At 35.7% G+C, this 24,212-nt stretch overlaps 1 protein-coding gene across 5 annotated transcripts in view; it reads left to right on the top strand.

The window, feature by feature from the left end:
• LOC150104800 (kelch-like protein 8) overlaps positions 1-24,212 on the top strand; it is a 235,894-nt gene that overhangs the window by 63,060 nt on the left and 148,622 nt on the right. Inside the window, exon 1 of one of the 5 annotated variants that reach the window (XM_090395975.1) lies at positions 3,566-3,706. The exons of the other annotated variants lie outside the window; for them this stretch is intronic. The gene's annotated coding sequence lies outside the window, so the exon portion shown is untranslated. Of the gene's footprint in view, positions 1-3,565; positions 3,707-24,212 lie in introns of those variants that run through there. 5 annotated transcript variants of the gene reach the window in all.

A 24,212-nucleotide genomic window follows, 5' to 3' on the forward strand; every position in this document is an offset into this window, starting at 1 on the left:
GTATGCTTTAGAGTGTTCATCCTCGATGAGTCTTTGGATGTCGTGGAGGTGTTATATAGCAAATAAATAAATAAGCAATACCCATCGTTTTCATGCATCTGCTTCATATTATATTTAGTCCTTTTATATATTGGCATATAAAGCCAATGTGTTTACATTCCAAACACATGGATTATATATATATACAGGAGACAAAGACGACATTACGTTTGGTTTGACAGTATGGCGGTTGTTCTCTTTTCTCATCTTATTTTCTCCTTAGAGCCTCCGTAGCTCAGTCGGTGTAGACGAAACCCTTTGGTTGGAAAGACCTGGGTTCGATTCCCGTCCATGATGTGAGAACCTTTATCTGGTCTCTTTCGACTAAAAGTGAGTTAGCCGGTCTCATACTGAGGGCTTTTTTTCACCCGGAATCTCGGGTTTTTCATCCCTCAGAAAAGGAAAACCGGCCCCGTTAACATACACGGATTACAGTCATAATATACATATACTTAATTCCTCATTTTTGCTTGAATTACCATAAATGTTCCAGAGCAGTAAAAGAAAGAAAAAGGTTCCGTGACATGGTTGCCAACCTCCTTCTAGGGGGATGACACTTGAAGAAGAAGAAGAATCCCTCGTTAGGAGGACTCAATGCTCTCCACAAAGGGACTGGAGAGGATGAGGGGAACCCCATACGAATGAATAAATAAAATCTTCTCCTTATATGTTATTTATTCTCCTTATATATATATTACTCCTCAGTAGTCTGTACGACTAAGTGACTTGGCTTCATAGACAACTAATTAGTGTTATAGCATTAAGTGGGAAGCAAATCATATCTGCAGAGTCTGCTATGTCTCTAAATTGCGTGAATTCTCAGGGAAATTTGTCTATCTTGAAGGAATGAAAAACAAGAGTTTCCTGGAGGGAAGTTTTCCACCTACATATCGAATCTCATCTAGGATAGAGTTCGAAGCCAATTCTTTCCAATCAAAGGGCATCGTCTCGACCGACTGAGTTACGGAGACAGCTTTTTTCCCCCCTTCTTCCTTGGTTTTTGTATTGTTTTAATTTACGATTTGGACACAGAGTTTCAAATTTATTCTTTTGTTAACTGATATAGTTAATCTGGATTTAAGGAAAGTAAGAATTTCATATTGTTTCTATTGATGACATCATGCTTTATGTTACATGGGATGCTATGTAAAGTATTGTGCTAATGCTAACATGTGCCTCGTTTTCGAAATTGAAACTATGTCTCCTTCTCCTCTTTCCCCCTCTCCTCCCACGCTACTGACGGAGCGAATCAGTTGCAGTCGGTTGGAGCAGACTGTAACTGAGTCTGGCTCAAGGAAATGTGGGGTTTAGAGCTAGTCTGCCAATATTATTTAACGCAAACGAAAGTATTTGATAAAGCATATGTTAATCTGTAAAACACAGCAGATAAACTCAGTTGTTATAATACATTATGGTCAGTGAGACCCTAATAAAAATCTGCATATTAGAAAGGGGAAAACAATACAGCTTACATCATTTCCTTTCCAAATGATTATAAATTTCTTTCAGCGAGAAAGATGTAAATTCACATATGATGGTACATATAAGTCTGACCTGCAAAACTGGTTGGGACCTAGACTTATAGCATATTAGCGCCCGTGTGAACTGAGGGTTCATTAAGTGGAGAGCTGCGTACGCCAGATAGTTTAGTTCTTGGTGTTCCAGGGCATTCATAAACTGTCTAATGCGGTCAGTTCGATACCATCCTCCTTCCCAGTCAAATTCAATTGAAATATTTTCGCAATTCATTATGCAACAACGCTTCGAATATAAACTCATAATTGCCGTGTGGGGAAAGCACACACCCCTGCTGGTGGTAGTGTGTGGGCTTTATATTCACTCGGTCACCAAGGTCATACTGTATTTTGAAACAAATAAATGTGTTGCAGTGAAATGGTTGTCGGTTATTTCTATTGATTTGACTGAGGAAGTGGAATGTATTAACCTGTCCAGCGTTTTACTGAACCCTGCTTCATATCTTTACTCACCGAGTATGAAAAGAATCCGCAGAATTATTAATAAAACGAAGAGTTGAATGAATATAATTAATAAACTAATGACCTTATTATCCTTTCTGTTTTTTTTTTTTTTTTTTTTTTTTTTTTTTTTTTTTTTTTTTTTAATGAAATCGACTTTCCAAGTCGAATCAGGTGTGAAGTTTTGGCATTTCTTTTTTCTGCACTGAGATATAAAATATGATCAGGAATTATTCTTTACAAGAGTAAAGCTCATTTCTGGTACTAACATAAACAGTCATTATATATATCACAAAATATATCCATCGTCCGTTTAGATGTTTCTATCCTAATATAGAAGTTTTGCTTACCATTGTTGTACTCATACTGTTAAGTTTTTCCTTAGATTGCATTTGATGTTCTCTACGTATATTCTGCGATTGCTAACAGCTACCTGTTTACTCAGCGGATACCATAATCACCAAATACTCTCTCTGTATCTGTAGCAGTTGAAGATAACCTAATAATGGTTATATTTATTTAACATAACAATAAAGATGCAATTTAGATTTAGCAGTCGTTTAAAAATATGAAGTATTGATTTTTTTTGCTTGCTTGTAAAGCATATTTTTGCCGGACTCTGCTTACTGAATTCTAAATTCCTATCAATCGAAATATTATTAAAATAACCGCAACACGAGCGTAAGTGTTATTTTCATATTTTCACCATACTAAAATCTCATAAAAATCTTTTAAATATGTATATATTTTTGGATATGATAAATGAAACTATATCTCTAGAAAAGTCTTTGACAGTAATGTACTTACAGTTGCATTCTCAGAAAATGAAATAGTTACTGTATATTTTTAAACAATACTCGTAGTATAAATCCAGTCCCGATTGACTTTAATCTTTAAATTCCCTGTTCTGAAACATCTCGTGCTTGAGATATATTAACTAACTTGTTTTGAACTTTTAGGCACTGCATTACTTATACTTGAGTTCGTTCGATAACAGGAAGGAAATTCCTAAGATTCAAGCAATAAATTAGGCACTTAGAGAACCAAGGTTATTCGTTCATCAGCTGCAATTCTTAAAAAAAGAATCATATGCTCCCTTCTTTAAATAAAAGGCAGGAAAAAACTCAGTGAAAATCTTTTAGGAATACAGTATAAATAAAAACTTATAATTTAAAACATAAAAAATAACTGCTATGTTGGCCATCGGCAAAATGAATTCTTCAAATATAAAATGTCCATTGAACCCAATTTGATTTGCAGTTCCCTAGTTTTCTTTAATTAAAACAACGACATTGCGAACTCTACCATGAAAATTCTTCATATCGGTGTTACTTTTTTATTATCATTATATTTTTTTATATATATACTTCTCCGATCATGCTACAGCACGTGTTGTCAGCGGCTGTATTTTTGCTTGTGACTGCAGACGCAGAGGCGCGTTCCTTGTCACGAAATGTGATTGGTCACCAAACGCTAAGTACGTCTACAGCTGAGCCAGCCAGCATAAACAGCTAAGCCTAATCTTTTCCGGTTGTCTCTATGATGTAAAATTCAAATGGTAAATATTTACAACTGCCGATTCAGTGGACAGAGTCGGCAGCTGCTGGGTGGACTCGTCACTAACATCATAGCTTTTATAGTGCATAGGACTACGTTTAAAGAGCTGGCGAATCTAACGTTACACCGGTATGGTAAGTCTTGCCTTTAATCGTTCTGAACGTGATAAATTTAAAGTGGAGGGATTATTGCGTTACGGCACTCCTCTATTTGATACGGAGATGGAGGAATATTGTTTAGTAGTACTAGCAGAGAAAACAAGTCACTTGTTTCTCGTTTCCTAACTGCATTACTCGCATGGGTTGTCTTAAAGTGTTTCTTGTAGAAATCTTTGCATTACAGTATTTTTATCATTAAAATACAGATTTATCGGGAATAACTTTCCTTCACAGGCTATCATTGAAAAAAATAATTTTAACCAGTTCTACATATCTTGATATATTTAAATAGGAAACTTATTTCCCAAGAAATAATTTTGTCATGGTACTGTATCGAATATAGGCAAAATGGAGATGTAAGAAATACGCCAAAACGAATAAAAATGTCATTACAATGGTTATATCAGAATATGGCAATTAATTCTGGTACTGATGTTATTTAAGAAATGCTGGTTTTGTAACATCTCTTTTGATTTCTGAATTTAACAGAACATAAATTAGTTATACATTTTTAATATACAGTTAATTATATACAGTATATGATTATCCGTATGGAACTAACAGTGCATTGATTTTAATCATGATTTCATATTTTGAGACCAAGTTATTTCGAGAGAAAATAATAAGCCAACTAAAATAATATTTAAGAAATTAAAATAGTGTTTTTTTTTTTCATTTATTAAAAATTAAAAAAAAACACGCCCTTTCCTAGAAGTTCCGCCGTAGTAGGTGAAGGAAAAGTATGTTTCCATGTATGCTGGCGTCATGCCATCACGTACGGTCTCAGTATCTGGATTGTGATCTATTAGATATTGCACTCTTCTTGTGACGCTGAATTTCCTTTTCAAAAGTGCACATAAAAGATACACTTTTAAACTTTCTATATACTTTTTTGATTCATTTCAGTGCATTTTTCTTTTCTTTCAATTAAATTAAGTCAATCACTATGAATGCTTATATTTAATTCTTAATGCTTTAGTCTCCTTGTTTTTGGAAGTTGTGTAAACTATTGTTTTAAACGGGTGAATGAATAAATAAATATACCATTATTAGAGTAAAGAAATATATGACATTGATATCGAAGGTCAGTGTCGCATATTTCTTTGCTGTGCTACATATTCTTTGATACGTTAATATTTTGAGAGCAAGTTATTTCGAGAGAAAATAATAAGCCAACAAAAATATCACCAAAAATATTATTTTTCATACTTATTTGCACTATTCCCTTCTGCGAATGTATTAGGATTGTGATCACCTCTGAAATAGAATGGGCCATATATTTTTGAAAGTTATCACTTTTGTGTATCAATGTTATTATTTTTACCTAGCAGAAAGTTATTCTGAAAATGAGAAAAATATGCAATTTGCAAAGGCATGCACTGTACCTTAAAAAACGGCTCTCCAGAGTTCTTGGTTAAAATTTTCGATTTGTAAGTGCACCCCAGTTACTGGATTTGCCCTTTCTGATAAACTGGTAAATATTGGTCGGTCTGCCAGGTTTCTGTGACTGACATTGGATCACTCGTTTGTGGTCAGCTTTTCGTAATTCTTTTACCTCCTCTTGCCATAATTTTCGATCTCTACTCTCACTACCTATATGTGTTTCTTGATCTCCCATCCCCATATCCACGCTCCATCCATCTTATAACCTGTTATTCTTTTAATTGGGTCTATCTCCAGTCGTCCGTTCTCATGGGTTAATAATTTTTTTAACCAGTTTTTATGTCTTTCTCCGATGATAGCCACATTTACATTCTTTCTCTCTCTCTCTCTCTCTCTAATAATGTTGTTTCTTCCAATTTGCGCATGCTTTTTCTTTATTGCCCAACATTTTGTTTCATACATTATAGCCGGCTTTACCCCATTGCTATAAAACCATCCTTTAAGTTTTATTGGCCCTCTGATCACATCATAGCCTCTGCTTTCTCCACTTCATCCCGTCATTCCCAGTTCTATTTGTAACTTCGCCATCAAAGTTCTCTTGCAAAGTTAAACCTTAGTGCTTGAATCGATTCTTCCAACCAATAGTCGCTGCTCATCAAATCTAACCGAAGTGCCATTCGTATTTTTTTATCTCACAGGCCTATTATATATTTCTCCATAGTTCTACTAGTCCTACATCCTTTATTAAAGATACCAAGCAATTTTATAAACTAGGTTTTAATCCTACATCCTTTGGCTTTCAACCTTTCCCTACATAATTAATTTAAATCTTCTCAGTCAGTATCACATGATTTGCAAACATCAAATACCATGGCATTTCGTCTTGTATATCACTATGCAAGTCATCCGTCATCATTGTGAACAAGTAGGAGCTTAATACTGATCCACGATGAAAGCCTACAGGTACAGGAAACACCTCCGTTTCTCCACAAGCATTCTTCACATTTGTTATAGCTTCCTAGTACATATCTTTAATGATGCCAATATCTTCACCGGAAATTCTTTCCTATCCAGTAATACTGACCAAGTTACTTCACTAGGAACTCTATCATAACCTTTCTAGGAAAGAATTTCCTGTAACAGAAGTTAATAAAACCATATGCATATCCTTTCTTTTTGCTCTAAATTTTTCAGTCAGCTGCCTAACAATAAACGTTGCCTCGGCTATTGATTTTCCAAGCATAAAATCAAACTGTTTTTTTTTTTTTGATATCGCCAGTTCTTACGCTACACTTTTTTTTTTTTTTCCACCACTGTTTCTCAATAACTTCATTGTATGACTCATTACCTTGGTTCCTGGACAACTGTGACAACTCCATACATTTCCTGTATGCTTGTAGACCAGCACCGGAAGCTTTTTACTCCATGTCTCAGGTATTTTATCTTCATTTAAGAGTTTATTAAACATAACAAATAACTCAAATTATATAATAATATTTAAATAATCAAACTATATATCCTTCCTTCTAATGCTATGCGTAGACCCACGTTTTACATACCCTGCAGGTGTTCGAAACTAAATACGACGGAATAGGATGGTTAACCTTTATTCTTTTATGGCCTTAAATAAATAGTATTACTTATTCCTTGTGTTTTTAGTGTTAATTTAAAGAAACCTCTCGTGGCACAAGTAAAACAAAGAAATCCTTATTCCTGTAGTGTCCAATGTCTTTCTATTGCGTGTGTTCTTCTGGCCGTTTTGCCTGTTTTGTGAGACGAAAAACCCGAGTTTCCGAGAGAAAAACTCTTCACCTACATATGAAACCGGATACCTTACCATCTGATAGAAAACACCTGATAAAGGTTCCTTACGTCATAAATAGGTTTTTTCGAACCCAAGTATTTCCAACTAAACAGCTCGTCTAAACCAACTTTGCTACGGAGACTCCGGTTATATGTATATATATAAAATAAAAATTATACAATTAGAACAAATAACTCAAATTATATCATTAAAATCCTATTACATTAGGACAATCTTTAAGTGATTGTCCTTTTATATATTATTGTGCATTATGACTTTCCGCCTCCTTCGCCCTAATATACCCCGCTTTTTATTTGTTTCTTTATTATTATTATTAAGGTTATATAAATGTTTTTAAATAAATTTCTTGAGATCAATGTGTTATTATCAAGAAATCTGTAGGAAATAATAAATTCCTAATAAGGACTTTATTCTAACTTCCAACTGTCCACAAATATTTTAATAATTCTCTTGAATTCAGCAGATATGTTTCAAAATCGTACTTCCCGAGACTATGTATAATCGAATGATTGTCGACTTTTGTATTTAAAATTCTTTGGTAACAATAATTCATTAAAGTAATAATCAAAAAGCCATATTCTGTCTTTATCTCGGAAAATTACACTTGGCAAATAAGAAATGAGTAATTTCTTTCTCTCCCTCTCTCTCTCTCTCTCTCTCTCTTGGAGAAGAAAATCCTAACGAAGTACGGTATATTATTTCTAACTTCATTTAAAAACTAGGTTCGAACTGCATTACTTATGAAACAACTTCTAATGAAAGCATAGAAAATTTAATTGCAATTATGATGTACAATTGAATGGGAGTCCTTTGTTGTGTGACATGCGGTTTAATAGGGGAGATCTTACCTGAGTGGATATAAGAATTATTTCTAAAACTGTAACGGCATTGGAGCTTTTGGTGTTCGCTGTTAAGAACATTTGCGGCTTTACTCGAAAGCTGTCTGAGTACAAATTAAAACGTCAGAACAGGAGCTATGTTTTATCTCTCTCTCTCTCTCTCCTCTCTCTCTCTCTCTCTGTGTGTGTGTGTGTGTGTGTGTGTAACGTTATTAACTACAAGGAAGTGGTTATCATCTAGGTCGCGTTTGCGTTAGCCATTGGTGAATACTCCGGCAGATGTCTCAAGTTAATTTTGACAATTTCATCTGCCATGGTATCTGTAACGGACAAGAGCAACATCTGTTGAGATGACTCGATGAGGGCTTCTCTTTCTACCTCCCCCCCTCTCTCTGTGAACTTTTTAGGATGAGGCACTCTTCCTATATGAAATTAAAATTAAATATATTACTTATTAATCCTAATTTTGTTTTCCCGCCTTTCCCTTATCAGGTAATTCTTATGCTCTGAAAGTAGTAGCACCCATAATCTATATCTGAGCAAGACTATTTGATAATGAAAGCATAGATTATGCGTAATTTCAGTTTCCCACGGACACAGTTTGTTTCAAACATGTGCCTGATCACTGAAAGAGGCATTGATGGGAGTCCTTTAATGTGTGACATGCGGTTTAATAGGGAAGATCTTACCTGAGTGGATATAAGAATTATTTCTAAAACTGCAACGGCATTGGAGCTTTTGGTGTTCACTGTTAAGAACATTTGCGGCTTTACTCGAAAGCTGTCTGAGTACAGAATTAGTACAGATGTATACTTATTATAATATGGCCCTTTCATTTTTTTTTTTTTTTTTTTTGTAAATTTATTTCTTATACATTTATTTATTTTTATGCTGCAGTGTTGACAATAACAGGAAAGTAGTTCAGCTATGTAGTCAATATTTCGTCACGGTAGCATTGGATACTACTATAGCAGTGTTACCCCGCAGTTGCATATCCGTTATTGTCACTTTTTGCGATTGTAGTATTACTGCTGAAATTCTCATCGATTTCTCTTAAACTGATCGATATTGGCAAAGTTCTCTGAGTCAGCAACAATTTTACATAGTAACAGATCACTTTAAAAAGGTCAAAACAGGAGTAAAAAATTAAAAAAAAAATTGTTCGGTTATATGAATGTTCTTTTATTCGTGCTATTTATACGCGTCCTGAAAACTTGCTTAAAACTCATTATCTATCGTGCTCAAATTGATTTCTTGTTTCGAAATCTGTATACTGCTTCTAACTCGGGGTCACAGATTCGTTGCCATTGGTAATTTCTATGTTCCATCATTCTCTTCACTGTGTGTATTAAATGCATAATTCCTCAATATGCCACGTACATATCAGAGAAAATGCGGATAAAATCAGAAGACACATTTGAGTTTGAAAGCCCTGGATGATATCTGTAGAGCTAGTCTCCTGACTATCAAAATGTATCGCTCTATTTCATATTTTGACCGCATTTGGTAAAGAATGATCACATTTATACCCATCTAATACTCGCATCTGAAAACTATTATGTTTTTATTTTGATAAAACCATTTGGTTATAAATGTGACCATTCTTCATGATTGTCTGTGCAGCGGCTTTACTTATTGTATGAGAAGCGATTATAAGGTAGCGGGTTCTTATATTTCAGAATTTTTTTTAAACTCAATCTATAGGAGCGGTGCTATGATATTATGGTATGATTATCATGCGAAATAATAATCATTCAAGAATCCAAATACATGCGATTTCAGATTTTTTTTTTTTTCCTTTCAATTTTCTTCTGCTTCCTTTATAAGCTAAAAGCCCGTTTCGGCATCTAAATGACTATACTTTCATTCTCTTCCTAGGTCTTTTTTTTTTTTAATCAAAACATGAAATCTGATATTTTGAATCTTTTAATTCAAATACTTTAGAAGAAACTGAAAGAGATTGGATCTATTTAAGGCTGTGATTTTTGAATTTATCACAAGACCAAAAAAGACTGGTTTGCATTCTTTTGCATTCTCAAATCAGACATGATTTTAAAGCCTTTTAAATCTGTAATAATGATAATAATAATAACAATTAATGTTTTGTTTCCTACAAATGCATATTTTAATTTTGATTGAAATGTATGTTGAATAATAGATGAGCAATGTTTCTAGTTTTCTTTACACGACGTTGTAACTGGTACGCATCAGATATTCACATTAGTGCACTGCACTAACATATTCATTTTGGCACACATACTATTATTTTATCTGCAATCTGGAGAAACGCGCCAACATCCATTGTCAACAACATTTTTACAATCTCTTCATGCTTAGATGCGCGGTTATACCTGAAACTACATGTTTCAGGTATAACCGCGCATGTTTTCGAAAGCCCTGTCATATTTAATCACATTTTAGAGAATAATTTCAATCGTTAAATGAGTTTCTTGATGGTTATATTCTGGATTTAACCTTTTAAGATGTAGCTATAAGAGCATTGGAACTCGTTTGTTTTGTAACATGACAGCTTATGTACTCTTTTAAAACGATTTAATTTCCTTATCGCAATGAATTTTCTGCATTGTGCTCATGCACACTACCACCGAAATGAATCATTGTCGTGCTTCTTCAGCAACTAAGCTTTATACCAGAATCTAATTTATAAAAGAGCAGATTGAGAACCAAAATTTTATGCAGTTTACTATTCACCAAACAATCCAAGCGTAGCGATCAATACATGTTGATGTAATGCATTTAATCTATTTATAAATAAAAACATACAATCGAAAAACACTTTTGAAGAAGAACATGCGCATATTAAACATCCATAAATAATATACTATAAAAAAATGTAACACATCTAATACATTGTACAATTAATATTTAAGTTATATGCGTTTTCATACTTTGCAAAACCATTGTAGTTATAAAATTCTTCTAGAAGAGTAAATTCCCCTATTCTCTATGCTTCCTCCCCAAGAAGGAATAAAAATAAAAGAATAAAAGTATAGTTCGAATACGACTGATGGCATGGATGTTTGTGAATGTCTTTGGGTAACTTTCTTATCTGTCTGAATGGATACATTTTTTTTTTCTTTTTTTTCTAAGCGTGTCAAATCGTTTCTGTGCGTGATCACGTAAATTTAAACTTTGCGTTCCTGGCATGATTAGCCAAGTGGATAGTGCTTCTGCTCTCCGAGCAGTAAGTAGGGTGCAGGTTCGAATCCCACTGCTTGAGTGGATATTTGTGAATGTCTAGGTTTTCGGATTTGTTTTTATCCTTAACACACACACCTACGGTATAATGGGTGATAAGTGTACAGGCTTTTCATTGATAAGATTCGTATGAGAAATGCACACCTACGAAAGGATGAAATCTATCAAAGTGTAATCTATCAAACTGTGCTTACCGAAATATAAGTACAATATGTATAAATTACGCGAAGCGTGGGTTCAAGACGTAAATTATGACCATTACAGATGACTGTACGAGCTATGTTTTTCGAGCACGCCGTATTTGAATCGACAAAACGTGAATGGGTATTACTTTCTTCATGTGCTATACTAGTTTATTTTATTTATATGTGTATTTATTTTTATGTAAGCGTCAGCTTGAAATTGCAACAGATTTTTTCCTCTCTGTGGGTAGGTTGGAAAGGTTTCTTGAAAATAGCATTTCCATGTTCAAGTTATGTTAACTATTGTATAACAGTATATTAAATGTTAAGTATTATATACAGTAGTAAACAGAAAGCCCACTTTTAGTATCGATGATGACAGAGACAAACATTTCACTAGCAGTAGATATCGCTTCTCACAGTAGCGGTCTATAAGTTAGGGATCACAAGAATAAGGGGTAAAATAGAGGGAACTCTAAGAGTAAAGCAGTTGGTTTTAGAAAAGAGAGATCAACTGTTGATTTGATTTTTGTTTTTAAACGAAATGATGGAAAGACACTGGCAATTTGGAAAAAAGCCTGTTTATGGCTTTTCTGGATTTTAAAAAAAAAAAAGCTTTTGATTAGATCAAACGGGAAAAAAGTCTGAACAAGATAGGAATAGAATAAAATAATGATCAAGAATATTCATAGTAAATGTTAGGGCTGTGTGATCGTTAAATTTGGTAATTTGAGGTGGTTTATACTTAATAATGGACTGCAATAAGGAAGTGTCTCATCCCCCATTGCTGTTTGTTGTGCTGATCTCCCACATAAAACTAACGACCAGAAAGGAGAAACACCTGTATTTGTAGTGTGGAGATTGGGTTCATTTAGAAAAAGAGTTACAGAAGAAACTGGATTGATGGAATCAATCCAATTATGAACTCCGTTGTAATAGCAAGAAGAGCGGAAGCATGGTTTGAAATCACACAGAAAATGTACGAGTACATGCACAACATAATGGATAAGTCTTGAAGAGTAGCGAAAACTTCATATATTTGGGAAGTAAAGTGCCCATTCTCTTGATGGAAATTAAGAGATCTGGAGATATCGAGAAGGATTTCACTGGGACAAGGCTTTATAAGTAGTCTACTTTGGCACAGTGAGGTCCCAATGAAATATAAGTTTTTGATTAACAGGGGTTTTCTGCCCCATTTTGTCTTATGCTGCAAAGACATGTAGACAAACAAAAGAAGACATAAGAAGAGTACAAGCAATAGAAATGAAAGTTTGAGGACAATTTTAGCAAAAACAAGGAAAGATAGAATAAGAAATTTATCGTGATAAAAGCAGAGGGATTAATTCCTGAGTATTTGATGGACATATTTTTTTTTTGTCCCACCACCTAGACAGTCTTCTTGAAAGTGTAAGCAGTCTATGTGATGAACATCGCATATAAAATTCTGTGTTATGTGTTGTTGACTCTGAAAACCCAAGCAGAACTATGTGTTAGCAATTTTCATCACGTTTTATTTTAACCAAAGAAGTCAGAATGTGTGTGCGTGCATGTGCACATGTGTGTGCTTGCGTGCGCGTGTATATGTGTAACATAAAATATAACTACGTAGTGTATATAAATAAGAAGTTATAAAGATTCACTAATCTACATACTGTATGTTCTACGGGATAAAAAATCATAAGAAATTCATTAAAATAAACCAAACATATAATATAGTACAACATAATATAGTACAACAGTATTATATTGTACTATATTTATATTAGCAAATAATTTAATGCATTACACATTTCTTCTCCTCTGGTTTCATCCCATATGTTAATTCTTTTGTTTTTTCTTTCCTCACATAAGTGTTGCAACTGCTCATGTGGGGTGAATCATTAAAAAAAAAAAAAATCTAAATTCCATCCAGCTTGTGCTAAATTATCACTCTCGGTTCAAATCGTTTTGCCAATAATAATGACTGAAACCAAATTGGAACCACCTGAACATATTGCAGTTATATATTCCGCCTAAATCTAAAATTTTATTAAATTACATCCAGACAAAGCGGAGGTGTTGCCTATATATATCATTTCGGCACGTTTTGCCCTTGGTTATTCCACACATAGTCCAGTTTTTTAAAAAAATAGATACTGTTTTTGTAGCATATTGTAAAGACAATAATGGAGAAGGGGGGAGGCGGGTTAGGAGATTTTAGAAAGTGGAAGATACGTGTGAAACGAAAAAAATTTCATAACCTCAGTTACACAACCGTTTGCTCCGGAAAGCAGGAAGGTGAATCGTCATAGGTACTTCCGGGAAAGCGCCTGCTTTTAGATGCATGGGCAATACAATATAGTACCTAACCGAGAACGAAAAGTATGTCATGAACCAAAGTTGACAATAATTGTACATAGTATTCGTGGCAGAGATTTCGCAACAGAGGGAAATATAACCAAATTATCGATTTCAACAGACTAGAAATTAGTTTAATTGGATTTCTCTTTTTGATGCTCCCTTAGAAAATGGAATCTCTTCATGCGAACCTGGTGGCAGTCTTGTTTTCGCCAGGTTATCAAATATTTTCAATCACTTCGATATTGATAAAAGGAGACAGCACGCCATTTAATGTCATCGAGCTCAACGTCAATTTTATCGAATAGCTACAAATTAGTTTCTGTAATAAAAAAAAGTAGTACAGTGACAGTTTTATTTTTCGACTTTCTTGAATTCTTGAAGTAGCATTTGATTGCGATTGGAGATAACTAGCTGAACGAAAGATGACACACTGTGAAAATTTGGCAATCGCGATTCACTTGAAACAGTTCTATATCCCACCTACACCTACCGTTAAGCTGAATGACCTGTCATAGCGAATAACTTTATTTCGTAGAAATGTAATGTCTGGATAAGGGGTTAATTTGTCTACATTCTATCTAGTCCTCCTATCTTTCAATTGCTTGTATTATCTGGCCAGTTTGTAGGGCGAAAACTTCGCCATCGAAAGAGATTAGCTAACTCATCTTCAGTTGAAAAGCCTGAAAAAGGTTTTTGTTTGAATCCCAAAGGGGATTCGAACCCAGATCTTTCTATGTCTATATATTATTCGAACCCAGTGTGTGTCTAATGTTTTCGTTACCGACTGAGATGTGGAGGTTCTCTTGAACCGGTTCTGTATTGGAGATAGGTGTCTATAGTAGTGCAAAAGTTTTCTAACGTTTTCTAATATTTGACCAACGAAAATTATGGATAGCAACCACAGAAACCTTCACAGTTACAGCGATCTTCAAATTTTATATATGGGGAGGGGGGTTAGTTGCTCAGTACATTTTGAGTGGATTTTGGAGATAGTTTAATTATTTCAATCTTGGCAATGTTTTTTAATAGAGTTGTGGGCGATCCTTGGTAGCCATAAAGTGATTGTTTAGAAATTGCTTAGCGTTATGAATGAGATAAAAAATATATTTTTCCCAATGAAATGCTTTATTATGCATAACAGTGCACAAGATCAATCTCTGCGAATTCTTCACCCCCCTTTTTTATTGCAGAATTGTTCTGAGTAATTACTGCGGTTCTCTACTGTTCATTATTCTTTGAGGAGGGGGGGGGATAATCGATTCAATACCATGCTGATAAGAATTAAAATCGATTTTTATAATTTTAATCATATATTTGGTTATTAATCAGTTAATTATGGCACAAGGAACCATTTATCAGTTTTTATTCATTATTCATCAGATTTACTCGGCATGAGTTTTCAAGTTGAAAGTTCTAATGGAATTATTTTTCTCACTTCTCAAATTCCATACTGCGTAATTAATTATATCTCGTCGTAAAAACATTTCATATGATCTGGTGGATTGTTTGGAATTATTATCCAATCAACAACTAAAGCTATGCCAGTGTTTTGTAACTGCGTGGTTCTTTTTATTTGGTATGCCTGCTGTGTGTGTGTGTGTGTGTGTGTGTGTGTGTGTGTGTGTGTGTGTGTGTGTGTGTGTGTGTGTGTGTGTGTGTGTGTGTGTGTGTGTGTGTGTGTGTTCATTCATTATTAATCTCTGGCAAAATATAACTTCCATTCTCAACAGACAAGCAGATAGAATTTATGAATATAATAAAACTAAACTGATTAAAAAAATTGATATCTTAATGTCAGACGAAATACGGAAGATAAAACCTCATAATCAACGTTTCCTTCTATAAAAGAGTTGTTAATAAATCCAAGCATGTCTTGTCTATGGTGGAACAAGTCCTTCTCAGCAAGAGCCTTAACTTTGCAGTTTTTCCCCAGAAAGTACCTCAAGATATTTTGTTAGCAAAAGTTGAACGAGCTGCGTTTATCTTATCTCCACAAGAGTCATCACTAACTCGGTTCAAATCAACTTATCATAAATGCATCAAAACCTTCTATTGATGATCTTTCACCTTTAGAACGAGCTGCTCTCAATAACACTAGAAAAAATTCTAACAAAGTGATCCTGCCTGCAGACAAAGGAAACGCTACCGTTATACTTAACTCAGATTATTATGACTCTAATCATTTCAACCAAATGGGCATAGCAAAGTAAATGGGAATGATACCACAGGAATGGAAGGAATGTATGATAGTTCCATTGTACAAGGAAACTGATGTGTCTAACTATGACCTATCAGTATCTCTCGTGTGGTAGTAGAGATTTTAGAGAGGTTGGTAAGAACTCGCATACAGAAATGGGTAGACAAACAAGCTATACTCTTCAAGGAACAGCATAGGTTTGCCAAAGGAAGGTCATGTTTTAGCTATTGGCTCATATTTTATAACAACGTTCCGGCCGAGTTGGGTAAGAAGAATGGATATACTATGATAACGTTGGATTTTGCTAAGGCATTTGATAGGATACCACACGAAAGGCTGTTGCATAAACTAGAGAATATGGGATTGGAATATAAACTCTTGACTTAGATCAAGGAATGGTTGATAGACAGATATCAAAAAATGATATACAATGGGTGTGAATCTGCCAGATTTAAGGTAACCAGTGGTATATTTCAGGGTTCAGTCCTTGAGCCATTGTTTGTTAATGGCATTAGGAAGGTTCTACAATTGTTTTCCGACGATGTGAAGATAAGCAGGACGATTAGGGATGTTACTGATATCCAGCACTTACAAAATGATTTGAATAGGCTGAAAATTTTGGCAAACAAAAATGCCTATCAGTTTAATGTTAGTAAGTGTAAAACTATGCACTTTGGCTTGATGAGATTTACAGCGGCATATTATATTAGCGGGGTTATGCTACAAAAAACTGACGAGGCTAGGGATCTTGGCGTAATGGTGGATTGGAATTTGAAGTTCAAAGATCACATGAGCCTCCATAGCTTAGCTCAGTCAGTATAATCTAAATCCCATAACCGGATTTAGCCCTTTGGTCAGAAAGACCTGGGTTCGGTTCCCAGTCACGTCAGTGACGCAAGGAGCCTTTATCTGGTCACTTTCGACTAAAGGTGAGTTAGCCGGTCTCATACGGAGGTAGGGTTTTTTCCACCCGGAAACTTGGGTTTTTCGTTCCCTAGAACAAGCAAACTGTTCCCGTGAACACACATTGTATTACAGTCACAAATACGTCCCAGCCATATGCCAGTCCTGAGCCCGGATAAAAATCGGGGGGGGGGGGTAGAATGCCAACTATCCTGTAAAAATCGCACCAGGAATACTTTGTGAGCAATGCCTACAAAGTCAGCTATGGTAGGAAACGACTGAAAGAGAAAACCACATAGCAAAAGTTGCAAATACAACTCAGAGGATAATTGCAATGTCGAAGTGAACCTTGACATGTAAGGATAAGGAAGTCATTTTGCCTTGATAAGACCGCACCTGGATTATTGTGCGCAAATTTGGTCTCCCAGGTTCCAAGAGAATAAAGAATCTGTGGAAAGGGTGCAAAGAAGAGTCACAAAGATTATATCCGGTTATGGGATTTAGATTATGAGGACAGATTGCAAGTATGTGGATTACAAACTTTGGTTAACAGGAATGATACCACAGTATCATTGTGGTATCACTGTGAAAGAGGGATAATATGATAGAGTTCTATAAACTTCTGAAGGGATATTATAGGATATTGTCTGATGAAATTTTTCGTTATATGGAAGGTGGGGAACATGGAGACATCCATGAAAGTTAAGTTTGTTCACAGTCAGGAAAGGGATAAATCATCTTATAAATCATTCAAACAGCTAGTTTGGATGATTTATAAGCTCTCTCAATGAATCCTTGACTCCCTGGAGATCTCAGATAATAAAGTTAGACAGCTTCTTAATACTGATACTTGCTTCATTATGGATCATAACCTTACTAGAGAGCTTCAATATCATACTAATAACCATTTGAAAACATTTAACAGAGAAACCAAATTATTTCTCCAATCTCTTCATCCTTTTCCTCCATATCTGTATAGGACATCCAAATTCCATAAAGTAGACACACCTTTACGACCAATAGTAGATGGGATAGATCTTCCGACATAAAGGACCTGACAGGACAATCAATCCTGTGTTAAAAACTCCGAGCATTTTGTTTCAAGCAAGCATCAGCGATATTATCCTTGATGGACATGATATTTTAGCAAGCTTCGATGTAGTTAATCTATTTACTAATGTTCCTACTGATGATTGATCTACTTGCACAGCTGCAAGATTAATTCTATAAGAAGGTTATTATTATCATTATTAAACCTCCATGGAGTCAAAAGACTCATTGCGGGAGGTCCCACCACTGTTACACACACACACACACACACACACACACACACACACACACACACACACACACACACACACACACACACACACACACACACACACACACACACACACACACACACGCGCGCGGTTTATCATACCGCACCTTAAATATGTTCACTGTCTCTGTGCTCACGACAATTTTGGGCAATGCATTCCAATCACTCACCACTCCATGCAAAAAATATGCTCCTCACCTCTTTGCTCACACTCTCCTTAAACAGCTTCTAGAGATGACTTTATGTCCTTTCCCTATATTTACCCATTCTATGCAAAACCTCCCCTACATTAATCTGGTAATAACCCCTTAACAGCTTATATGTCTCGATTATATCCCCTCTTCCTATCCATCAATTCCTGCAAATTGCATTTTCTCAATCTGTCTTTATTCTCAACATTCCAGAGACCAGAAACCACCTTGGTCAATCCCCTACATTAATCTGCTAATAACGCCTTAACAGCTTATATGTCTCAATCATATCCCCCCCTCCTCCTCCTATCCACCAATTCCTGTGAATTGCATTTTCTCAATATGTCTTCATACTCAACATTCAAGAGACTAGAAACCACCTTAGTCAATCGTTTCTGGACTTTTTCTAATACATTTTCATCTTTTTGAAAACCAAGTGACTAAATCCATATGTGGTTTGATCAAAGCTTTATACAAGAGAGTCATGACATCCTTCTGCAAGTCAGTGTCCTCCACATCATTTCAATTATCTGCTGTGCTGTCCACAAAATTTTAGGTCCTTGTCCAGAATCATGCCTAGATCTCTCATCTCCTCTACCTCTTCCAAGATATTTCCATTGTGTACTCTACATCCCATCTCTGCTTTCCATATTTATCCTCAAGTCCTCTTGCAAAGTCACGGCATCCTCTCTACTCCTGATAGCTGTCTACAATTTTGCATCACCTGCAAACAACTGCATATCATCATTCAAACCTCTCCCAATATCATTTATACACAAATTAAATGGCAATGGACCCTTGGGGTGCTACCAGTAACTTTCCTATTCTGGGATCTTGCTCCTCCAAACATTGCCCACCGATACCCATCAGACAGCCAGTCTCCAATTCAGCACACTAAGCTACTCTTTAGTCCCATCCATTCAATTTAATTACCAGCTTGTCATGTGGCAATTTATCAAAGGCCTTTGAAAAATCTAAATATACCACTGTGTATGTATCACCCCTATCCAATGCATTTGTAGCAAAGACTGCAAATACAACTCAAAAGATAATTGCAATGCTGAAACGAAGTTTCACATATAAAAAGATAAGGATGTCATTTTGCATCTTTACAAGACCTCATTTGGATTACTGTGCACAGATCTTATCTCCTGATTTCTATTGTGATTCTGATACAGTGGAGAGAGAGAGTGAAAAGGAGAATGTTAAAAACGATATCAGCATTGTGGAATACTGATTATGAAGACAGATTGAGAATTTGTAGACTGCAGACCAGTGGCGGCTCATACATAAGCACTGCAACACTGCAGCACCCCCCAAGGCAAAAATGAAAAAAATTAAATTTTATTTGTGTTTATAAATAATAACAATGCCAACATTATATAAATGCAATGCAACATGTCAAAGGTTACAGCTTATGTTTTGACATTGATTGAATAGTTAATTGGAATTGTTCGATTAACGCTTTAGATTGCACTGCGATCTAACGCAGTGTCGGAATTATTACATTAGACTAATTGCAGCCGGTCTCACCGATATTCGTTTGTGCTTCTCATTGCACGTTACCAGTGATTCTGACACTGCTCATTTGGGCAGTGTATCGTATGCTTGCGCGCGTTATTTTTGTGAGATATGAAACTTTTATTATTGGTGTTTGTTCGTCGTGAGGCTGAAATATTTTTAATAAAGCAATTTTTTAATATGTAAATTTATTTATTAATAAATTGGTTACTGATTAGGGAAAAAAGAATTTTTTTAAATTAATTTTTTTATTTTGTATGTATATGCTGCATCCCCGCTTAAAATTTTCACTGGCCGCCACTGCTACAGACACTAGCAAACAGGAGAAAGAGGGGTTATATGATTGAGACTTACAAACTTCTGAAAGGGTCATACAGGATTTCAGTTGATGGAATTTTTCATTTTATGGAGGCTAGAGAAAGGACAAGAGGGCATCCTTGGAAGCTGAGAATGAACGCTAAGAATGGCGTGAGGGCTAGACTTTTCTCTCATAGAGTGGGGCATGATTGGAATGGATTGCCACTGAATGTTGTTTGTGCAAGCAGTGTGAATGAATTCAAGAATAAGTATGATAGCTGGTACATGTAGTATGTGGTCTCCCTCAATGAGTCCCTGAAGGTCTCTTTAATCATAATAATAATAATATAATAAGTAAGCAGATTGCTGAAACATGATCTTCCTTTAACAAACTGCTGGCCACCAAAAAAGTATTTTTCTGTTGTCAACCCAGTTCTGAATCTTGGTCCTAACTAACCTCTCTAACACCTTAACCACAACTCCAGACACAGACTGGCCTATAATTCAATGCCCTAGTCTTATCACCTCCCTTATGAATTGGAACAATTTTACACTCTTTTCACTCTTTTGGAACTTGGTCCAGTGCAAGGCTCATGTTAGAAAGATATGTAAAAGGCTGTCGTTAATTCCATGGAACATTCCCTCAAAACACATGGTGAAATAGCATCCATTCCTATAACCTTATTTACATCAAGTTTATTCATTTCCTCCTACTCACTTACTGACAGCTCCTCCTCCTCTTCCTCCTTTCCCACTGCATTCAAGTTTTGTACGATGGCACATTCACAAGAATGAAATGCCTTTATAAATTGCTCATTAAATACCTTAACTATATCCTCTGCCGCAGTTATCATTCTTCCATTCTCACTAATCAATGCCACCCTTCCATAATCATTCTGTCTTTTTACTGACCACATAGCGAAAAAATTCTGTAGGATTTTTTTTAGCCGCATTAGCTAAATTGTTGTTCATACTGCACTTTTGTTACCCTTATCAAGCGAATCACCTTCCTCACCTACCCTTTGTACTTATCATGCAACTGGTTGTTATAAGCGCTCATCTTATGCTTCTTCCATAATACATTCTTTTTCTAGATTGCATACCTTACCTCTTGATTCATCCATTTCATAATTACTCTATTTACCCTGTTGGCCTTTGGAATATATTCTGATATTACTTCCACCAAACAGTTCTTGAATAGGGCCCAAGCAGCATTGATATCCTTTCCATCCAGTTCCTCTTTCCAAGTTATTGCTGTAAACTGTTTCCTGAGCTTTTCATAATTACCAGCCTTAATTCCACATATATCCCCTTTCTAAAAGAAGTCCTCAATTGAATGGATAGTTTGCAAGTTATCACCTCATGGCTCTCACCAACTGGTCGATTTGAAACCCCATTAATAATAGCATCTTTTGATGAGATGATCAAATCCAATGCATTTGATGCTAGTATATACTGTGTTATATACTGCCTAAGTTAACTGTCTCTCCAAAACTCCAAAAATTCTTTTTCTTTGCCCTGAGATACAGTCCCTTGATTCCAGTCTATATTACCTTAATTAAAGTCACCCATAATGATACTCGTTTCTTGCTAAGCAGGCTAATTTGCTTATACATTTCCTTCTAATTTACCATCCATATTACCAGATCTATAACAACACCCAACTAAATATTTCATCCTGTTTACCTCTACCTCAAAACCGTGGCCACTATTTGCACCTTGCAAATCCCCCTTAGATGGGTACAACTCATCTGCTACCATTAACAGTACTCCTCTTTCCTTTCTTCCCTGTCTGTCTTCATGAAAAATATCATATCCATCTATTTCCATTTCAGGATGTTATCTTCATCTAACCATGTCTCGCTTATACACAATTTTAGGGCGAATAAACTCAATCAATGCAACAATTTCATTCTCCTTATTTCGAATACTTCTGGCATTAGTAAACAAACATAAGAAATCATTTATGATTGTACAAGTCCTACGAACATCACTTCTCTGATGTGTCTCTTCAATACCTTCCCCAGTCCTTTCCTCTATGTTACCACCAATTCTACAACTTTCCTCACATCCAAAGTCTCCTCTGCCATTCTAGGCCACCTTGATCATTTTTTGTCCACTTGCACATTCACCTCTGAATCCAGCATCCACATTGTCATTAAGTGTCTCCCCATCCACTGACTCCTGCCATTTCCGTTTGTGTTGTGCTTCCACCCTCTCATTTACTTCATTCATAATATTCACCTCTTCATTTGCAAGCCTCCATAACCTGCTTTTCTGCTCATTCATAACACCTTGCAGCACCTCAGATTTATTCATTACAGTCATTACCTCTCCTCCCAGCAACAATCTCTCCAGCCGACTCACACCAAACTATTTAAATACAGCCCATCTTCTTTATACGGTTCCTTCCATCCCTCCAATTCATCCCACACATTCACAAAATGCACTCCTTTCTCCTCACATGGTAAGAGCATTAGCATATGACTGTGCTAATGCCCTTAGATTGGAAAAGTTCGATTTTCGTTGTGACGAGAGGAATCTTTATATGTTTTTTTTTTTTTTAAACTGGAGGTGAGTTAGCCAATCTCATATGAAGGTAGCAGGGTTTTTTTCTCCCGGAAACACATTTTTCATACTTCATAAAGACAAAATGGCCTTCAGAACACACACACAATTTACAGACAAAAAGTGGTGGCAATGGGCAGCAGATGGCGTTGATGTTGATGATAGTGACAGTTTTACTGTAGTTGGTGGATTAAGTGGTAGAGATGGAGAGTGGTATTACATCATACCATATACATAATAATAAATAAATAAATAATAATAATGTTTGCTCACCATCTCAGCTTATCACTATCATACCTTGGCAACACACTGACAATCTTCTTACCACACTGTTATGGCACTCTTCAAACAGAATATTTCATCTGGATATTTCAAATATAAAAATAGAATATACAAACAGACCTCTGGTCTAGCCATTGGCAGTCACCAGTTTTAGCAAATCTTTATATAGTAGTGGTTTTTCCCTTCAATCGTTTCCGACCCTAGGTGACTTTGTAGGCATTGCCCACAAAGTGTTCCTGGTGAAATTTTTACTGGGTAGTTCACCATTACTTTCTCCACCCCCCACTCCCCCCTATACCAGTCCTGGGCTCAGGACTGGTATAAGGCTGAGACATATTCATGACTGTAATCGATGTGTGTTCATGGGGCTGGTTTTCCTGTTCTGGGGGACGAAAAACACGAATTTAAGGGTGAAAAACCTCTACCTCTGTATGAGACCAGCTAACTCACCTTTCGTAAAGAAACCAGATAAAGGTTCTTCACATCACTGATGGGAATTGAACCCAGGTCTTTCTGACCAAAGGGCTTCGTCTACTGACTGAGCTATGGAGGCTCGTCTTTATATGGAAATATTCAAAAACAAGGTCCTAGAAGAATACCACCATTAACCAAAATTATGGAAAAAGGTATGCTGATGATATATTCTTAGTCTGGAACCATGGACTACCATCATTTCCGCTTTTTCATTACTACCTGAATCGTTGACACCCTAACATAAAATTCACCTATGAATTAGACTCTAATGGTTCGCTCCCATTTCTGGACATTCTACTATGAAATCAGGTAAATTAAAGGTCTCTATATTTCAAAAGCATACATACTGACAGATATCTACATTTCCCATCATTATAGACCTCAAAAATTGTGTATTATTTCCACACTAGGAGCAAGAGCCCATTGACTCATCACTGACAAGAATGAACTAGCCAAAGAACTTCAACAACATTTAAGAAACACTTTCCTTCAAAATGGCTATAATGGCCACATCATCATCAACAGACATGAGACCAGCAAATTTCTAATGAAGAAGAAAACAGAGGACTCATCACGCTTCCATATATTAGTCTATTTCCATAAAACTAGCAAAAATACTTAAGGAATATGAAATCAAGTAGAATTTGATGCTTTTATCAACATGAGATCACTATTCAGATCCACAAAAACCTTGACATAGCCCACTTCAATATCTAGGTGTTTATTGGCTATGGTGCAAATGCCAATCATCTTACTGTGGACAGAAAGAAAAATCAATTGAACAATGTATTGAAAAACACGTTTGAGATACTGAATACCATAGGAGTGAAGCTTCAGCTTTGTCATCACGTGCTCTCTTTAGCTGATCTGCAAGATGCTTCACACATGAGACCTCAAGTTTTAAGGGATAAATTGGAACTATTACACTGTTGCTATGATA

The sequence above is a fragment of the Typopeltis vanoorti genome, chromosome 7 (assembly GCF_054136105.1).
Source record: "Typopeltis vanoorti isolate ZY-2024b chromosome 7, IOZ_Tvanoo_1.0, whole genome shotgun sequence".
In the NCBI taxonomy this organism is placed as follows: domain Eukaryota; kingdom Metazoa; phylum Arthropoda; class Arachnida; order Uropygi; family Thelyphonidae; genus Typopeltis; species Typopeltis vanoorti.